The sequence below is a fragment of the Rattus norvegicus genome, chromosome 18 (genome assembly GCF_021556685.1).
Source record: "Rattus norvegicus strain SHRSP/BbbUtx chromosome 18, alternate assembly SHRSP_T2T, whole genome shotgun sequence".
In the NCBI taxonomy this organism is placed as follows: domain Eukaryota; kingdom Metazoa; phylum Chordata; class Mammalia; order Rodentia; family Muridae; genus Rattus; species Rattus norvegicus.
Window position 1 is genome coordinate 42,150,441 of NC_141551.1, and position 6,933 is coordinate 42,157,373.

Below are 6,933 nucleotides of genomic sequence, written 5' to 3' on the forward strand. Positions count from 1 at the left end.
CTCCATTTCTTGGCAAGCTGATTTTTCCCTAGTTCAGACCTTCTCCAGCTACAACCAGGTGTCTAACAGATGTGTACTCTTGGCCCTAAAAGGGGGCTGGGTGAGCCTGTGGGAATGAAAAGACTCCAATCCATTATCAAGACTGGAAAAACAACACACTGTGAATAGTCCACTAACAGGAGATGAGAAACCGTGTCTGTGTACAAGGAAGCCAGCAGATGAACACTCATGCCTGCAGGAAGGAAGCATCTCATTTGAGACAGAAGAAAAACAAGGCTGAAAAAGAGGTAATACTAGGCTCCTTATCTACAAAAAGATGGCCTCTTGGGCTGGAGAAATGGCTCATTGGTAAAGACCACTGATTGCTCTTCCAGGGGTCCAGAGTTCAATTCCCAGCAACCACATGGTGGCTCACAACCACCTGTAATGGGATCTGATGCCCTCTTCTGGTGTGTGTGAAGACTCATACATATAAAACTAAATACATCTTTAAAAAGAAAAAGATGCCTTCTTTATTCATGCAACAAACACAGCATGGAAGGCCTGTGGTGGAGCAGGCAGGATTTTCTTTGTTCAGGGGATGGGGATAATAAACTGTAAAGATACCACTCACCCTCTTGGTATTGTATTCTGGAAGATGAGGGTAGGAAGTCAGAAGTCAAATAAATCAGATGCACGGAAAGGCTTTGCTAAGAAAGTGGTATCTGAGCTGATGGCTCAGCGGTTAAGAACACCGACTGCTCTTCCAGAGGTCCTGAGTTCAATTCCCAGCAACCACGTGGTGGCTCACAACCATCTGTAATGGGATCTGGTGCCCTCTTCTGGTGTCCGATGACAGCTACTGTGTATCATACATAAAATAAATAAATCTTAAAAAAAAAAAAAAAAGATCCCCATAAAAGACTTCTAGGGCTGCATGCCTGCAGGTGCAGGTAAACTCAAAGAGCAGTGAAAACCAGGGAGAGGGCAGAGCGCAGATCCTGTGCCAGAGGAAGAACTTAAGCTTTTAGTAGGGAAAGACAGGCTGGCTGAGCTGGCCTAGGAATTTCTTTACTTTTAATTATTGCTGTGTTTTAGCTGCTGTGTTGAGAAGTTGGTAGGAGCCAAAAGCAGAAGCTGGACAACTAACTGGGATGCTGGGTAGCCCAGCAGAGGAGGACTATGTGAGGCCAGGGAGTTGTAGACAGGGACAGTGCGTTTGTGTCCTGAGGGTGGAGTATACCACTGCAACTAGCCTGTGGGATAAAAGAAGCAGGGGTTGAGCGTAGGCTCTGGGACATGAGCAGTTCTCGGAATTACCACCGTGGAGGTGATGGAAAAAGCTAATTTGGGTAGAATGAGCTAGAATAATGCTTTCTGAACATGTTAGATTTGAGGTATGTATAAGGTCCAAGAAGAGCTACCTACTCAGTGTGCCCGGCTAGTTACTCTCCTGTCAGGGAGAAGTCTGGGAGAAGATGTCATGTTACATAGGTATTGGTGTGCTGGCAGTGTACTACGATTCTCCATGACTGCAATTACAATTACTCTAATAAAAATGTTTTGCAAGAGCTTGCCTGTTTCACCAAGCGAGATGCCCTTGAGTGTATACCACTCTGTAATAGTCCCATGCTAAGTAGCCCTGAACTCGCTTCTCCCTTGAGGTTTGTGGGTCTGACATCTTATTTGCCCATTTCAAAGGGATTAAATGCCTCCCTCCCTTCCCTACCTTACCATATCCCCAAGAGGCAGCCATGTGGTTGCCAGAGAGAATAGCTTGGTTGCTCTTGCAGTACATTTTAAGGCAAACGAGAAAAGCCTTCACTCTGAAATAAAAATATCTCAGAGCTCTTTGGCTCCAGAATACCCTAGGAGAAGAGGCATGGCTAGGGGAGGGCCCAGCGGGATGCTCCAAGGCTCCACCTTCCCCTGGCACAAACCTAGGTGCTATAACACAAGGTTCTTAATAACTAGAGCAAAGAACATCCAGGCTGGGCGGAGGACAAGAAACTGTCTTAACCGGAGGGAGGGTGTGGTGAGGAGGGGCAGTGTAGACATAGACTTGATGTGGAGGGAAATGGCAGGTGCCTAATTACAGCATTTTAATTAGTTTGGCTTGTTCTCTGATTCCCTTTGTGTAAACAAATCATATGGAATTGCATACCAGCTCTCAAAGCTAGTTCTAAAATGTTCTTTCAACCCATCCATGCCCCTTACACTAGTCTGTAAAGAACTAGCCTAAGTTTGTATGGGTCGAATACAAACTTCCTTATGCAAAAAAGTACACCCTCCCCATTTTGTATGTAAGTGCAATCGCCCATTCGAAGCATAGGTGCTTACTGTAAATTTAGTACAAATTCTTAAAACCGGGCTGCTTTATTTTTATTCAGTGGCAACAGCCTGGGTAACTCTTGCCATCCATCCTTAACACAGCTTCACTGGTGCAGTGTCACACGCCTCCTTGAAATGCGAACGTTCTCCCTTTTAAAAGGAGAGCAAAAAGCACTAGTAGATGTGGAAAGAACCCTGAGAGTTGTGTATCTGTGGACAAAGAGTATCCCTTATTATCACTGTGGAATAACCACTCACTTGAAAGCACTGGCTGTTTTCGTGACAGGAAACATAAAAACCTGCCTGCTCTACAAGAACATAGTGAGCCATGCCTGACAACTCATTCATCCGTTTGTTCATTCATCATTTTCCTGAGTGTTCCACACAAGGTCATATGTATTTTCCCCCTATTTAAATGTAGGCATTGTATCTAACACATACTCTTCAGGTGATTCCAAAGGTAATGACTTAGGACGACTGTGAAACATTATGCAGACTGCATGTATTCTTGGGGATGTGGCAATTGCTAAGTGGTCACAGCTGTAAAAGGTAACGCATGAGGGAGACTATCACTCCCAACAGGCAGTAAACGAGAACTATAAATAGAATACTTCTTTGCATCAAGATGAATCTAAAGAATCCTAACAAAAACCAAGGTCTCAAATCTGTTGCACCTCTTCCCCTTGCTTAGATTAGCCTTCATTCAAGAATGAAGCCAAAGTCTGGGTTACTGAAGATTCCAAGAGTTACTATGTAAACAGAAATGGGTAACCCTAATACAAACAGCTAAGGCAATTAAGTTTTAACAGACAGTTTAGGTTGAGAGAGGGAGACACAGATCTGCCACTGTATTTAAGGTTAGGTTAATAATTACCTTTGGTGCCTGGAGTAGTTTAATAAAAGTTTATTGTGGAAGACTAAACGTGGAGTTTATAAACCATACAAAACGCTTGCTATCTTGACTTCTGGTAGCTGTTCGGGTAAGGAGCAAAAAAAAGTCTGGTATTTCATTCAAAAAAAAAAAAAATCCAGTACAGGAGTCTCTACAGGGGGTGGGGTGGGGATGGAGCTAAATAAAGAATTAATGTATCTGAAACCACTAACTCCTGCCATCACAGTAGCAGATGGTGGATTTGACGCCAAAATATAAGTCCGCCAGGGGAAGGAAGGCCCAAATCACCAGGATTAAGAATAAACATGGCAAAAACCTCCTTACTCAAAAAAAAGCATGAAAACCAGAGGTGAGGAGTCCTTAAACGATAGCCTTTTCTGAGACTACAACGGAATTAAATTGCAAGAAAAGTTATGAATACTCTGTGGTGTGTGTGTGTGTGTGTGTGTGTGTGTGTGTGTGTGTCCAGGTTTCAACCTATTTTAAGCCTTTCAAGGATTCCATTCAGTAGTAACTCGATTTTCATCCAGAGTAAACAGGGACAGATCCCTCTGTGGCTTTGCTTGGTCACCACACTCAAGGCAGCCACAATTGCTCTGCACCGACTGTGGCGGAATGGCCGGCAGGACTGCCCACTTCTCCACAGGCTGGAGGCCAGCCCTGGAAACGCTTGCCCTGGAAACGCTTGCCCAGGCTAGGAGGACAGCGCCTCCAATCGTTCCTCTTTCTTCCACTTCACAAACACCTGGCCCTGTGCGAGCGGCAATGCTTTGCGCCTGGCGCAGGGGGTTCGGGATGCTGCGCTTGGAGCCAGAAACTCGTGAGCCAGCGAGCTAGAGCCAGTGTCCACACGCGCCCTCACAGTAGCTTCTGTCCGCCACTTGTGGTCACACTAACATCGTGAATTTAATACGTCCCAACACCGCTCCCCCACCCCCCACCCCCGCCACGGCCCTTCTCCAGTTGCTGGAGAACCTGGTCCAGCAAGTGCGGCGGGCCAGGAGGTACCATCCTCCCTCCAGTGGGCAGGCGTCTAGCTCCTGCTCACATCCCAGCTGTCCGCTCAGTCGTTCGGGGTCAGAATGAACACGCTGAGCCCTCGTCTGGTTGTTTCCAGGAGTCTTAAGCTATCACAGAAACTTTCCAGAAGCGCCTGGTACAGGGGCTCTGCACTGTAAAAGGGAGGAGGCGCTGGGAAAGGAGCGGCGAGCGAGCGGGAAAAAAATGTCGGGGTCCGGTTTCTCTCCCTGACACACGCAGTACCAGGACAGTAGCCTGGTTCTGTACAGCCCGCGGGAGACCTCAGATCCTGCTTCAAACACTGTCTCCCTCCGTGGGGAGCTAAGTAAAACGCGGCAAACGGGGGGAAGTGACACTATCCACCGAGGGTCGCTAAGAAGGAACTGCCCAGCTTGCTTCAGGCTCCCCACAGCCCCAGAGGCAGAGCTCCAGGACACAGCAAGCAGGACACCCACAATCTGCAGCCCAGCCGAGCCTACATCAGAGTGGCAAGCCCAGAGCTATCTATCTCTTACCAGGTCTCCCCACCCTTCCCTCTCCCGGGGTTCATCTTTTCTCCAGAGGGACCGCACAGGTCTTGGAGGAGGGCGCAGCAGGGGCCAGCCCTAGCTTGGAGAGCTAGTGCGAGAGAGATAGAGATAGAGATAGAGATAGAGATAGAGATAGAGATAGAGAGAGAGAGAGAGAGAGAGAGAGAGAGAGACGCAGCTGCGACAAATGGTGCCCTGCTCGAGTGGGAGCTGAGGCAGGGGACAGGACATAGGGCGGGGGCGCCGCGCGGTAGGAAGACACTGCTCCTAGGCACTTTCTCCTGCAAACAAAGCCCGGAACCTCTGGTGCCAGCAGCGACTGGAGAGTGGATCCCACCAAGAGACAGGGCGCGCAGATGCTCAGGGCCATTACAAGTTTCACGCACTCAACCAAGCCCAGCCCAGACCCCGCACTGATAACAAAAGATCCTCATCTCCTCTCCACCGTGTCCGCACAACCATTTCTCCCACATCAGAGCCTAAACCTGTGGCTGGACACAAAAAGCCGAGTACTCCCCAACCCTTTTTATCCCTCGAAGGCAGAACCCTTTCCCCTTCCCCAGCAATCGCCACCAGGACCAGGCGCTTTAGAGAATCCCACCCTCCAGGGCCGCTCTCCTCCTTACTGGCCCAAGAGTGAGCTCGTAGACTCGGGTAATACACACACACACACACACACACACACACACACACACACACACCCCACTGGGTAGGACAGCCACCCGCTCGGTCTCGGTCCGGGGCGGCGCCGGTGGTGTGCGCGACGCGGGTGAGGAAGCTCCTGACATGGAGCCCGGGGTCTCTGGGGTTCAGGACTGAAAAGAGCTGAAGGCAAGACTCGGGGCTACTCCCCCAAGAAAGGGACAACGCTCAGGAGGCAGAGCCGTGAGACCGAATCAAACACAAGCACTACAAAGCGCACCCGGGGTAACCCCGGGACCCTCACCCCAGCCTGGATCCAGGAGATGGGGCGCCAGGGATGCCATAGCCATACCTTTTCGGTGCATCGACGGGCAGGCGGCCGCGGCTCGGAGCGGACTGGCACGGCGTGTATCCCATTTAGTAATCCATTATCGAGAAGATCTCTCTGGGCCTTGAGCTGCGCTCTTTCCTTCGCAAGCCTTTGTCATTCCTACATGTGTGCTTGTCTCTTTGGGGGCAACAGTCACGGCGATTACTTTCTGGGATGCAAGCGAGCTGTGTTCATCTCCAATGACAGAAGAGGAGGTGAGAGGAAGGCCAAAAAGAATTTTAAAAATAAAAAAACTGAAAAGAAAAGGGGGGAAAACAGAAAAGGAAGAAAACCAGCGAGGACCAGGGTAAATGCTCAAGAAACTCTTTTTCCAAATCCAAATTCCACTTGGATTCACTTCTGAGTCCCCTCAGCTGTGCCAGCGCCCATTAACTAGTCATTTCAGGGCGGGGGGCGGGGTAGGGGTTGAGGCAGAGGTGCAGGGCTCTGGGCGGCTCTGCAACCCCGAGTGCAGTGTCCCGGGTGTGGCGACGCTGGCCGCGGCCGCACGCTCCTAGGCGGGCATCTCGGGCAGTCGGCACCGCGGAAAAGCGCCTCTGCCGCGTCCCGAGCGCCTAGGCAGCCGAGTGCGTGGGGAGCGGAGTTGGCTGCAGCCTCACCCCGCGCGGCTCACTACTCCTGTGTCACTGGAGAGGCCGACGCTCCGGGCGGAGCCAAGTCCCGGACTGGATTGCGCAGAGCGGACTCTCCTCCAGCAACCCCGCCTCCCTGGGCTGGCGTCTCCTCCGACCCTAAGGAGAGCTGTGATGTGTGTGCGAGGGAGGGAGAGGGAGAGGGAGGCAGAGAGCGCGAGCGCAAGCCAAAGGAAGAGGAGACCTGCTGCGGTGCGGCTGCAGGTGGAGCTTTGGGCCGAGTCGACAGCCGGGCTTCCTATCACTTCAACTTCCCTCCCCCGGGGCGCTCACCCGGGAGGTCCCAGCGGGGCGACTCTAGGAGAAGCCCAGCCCCTGTCTCCCCACCCCCACAGCTGCTCTAGCGGGGGAGTGGGGGGGGGAGAAGAAAAAGAAAAGATATCCCAGACAGCATTGCTGAGCCCTGCCAAATCAGAAAAATAAATAAAAATAGACTTGGTGAGGAGCGAGTTACAAGAGTTTCTCCATCGATTTTCTTAAATGGAAAAGTTTTAAAAAGAGTCGGCGAATCTTTCT

The 6,933-nt window shown here is 50.7% G+C and overlaps 1 protein-coding gene across 3 annotated transcripts in view; it reads right to left on the minus strand.

Annotated features, from left to right (window-relative positions):
• Positions 1-6,677, minus strand: part of Sema6a (semaphorin 6A) — a 121,359-nt gene extending 114,682 nt beyond the window's left edge. For 2 of the 3 annotated variants that reach the window (NM_001372354.2, NM_001108430.3), the window contains 1 exon segment: positions 5,747-6,677. The gene's annotated coding sequence lies outside the window, so the exon portion shown is untranslated. 3 annotated transcript variants of the gene reach the window in all.
• Between the last annotated feature and the right edge of the window lie 256 nt (positions 6,678-6,933).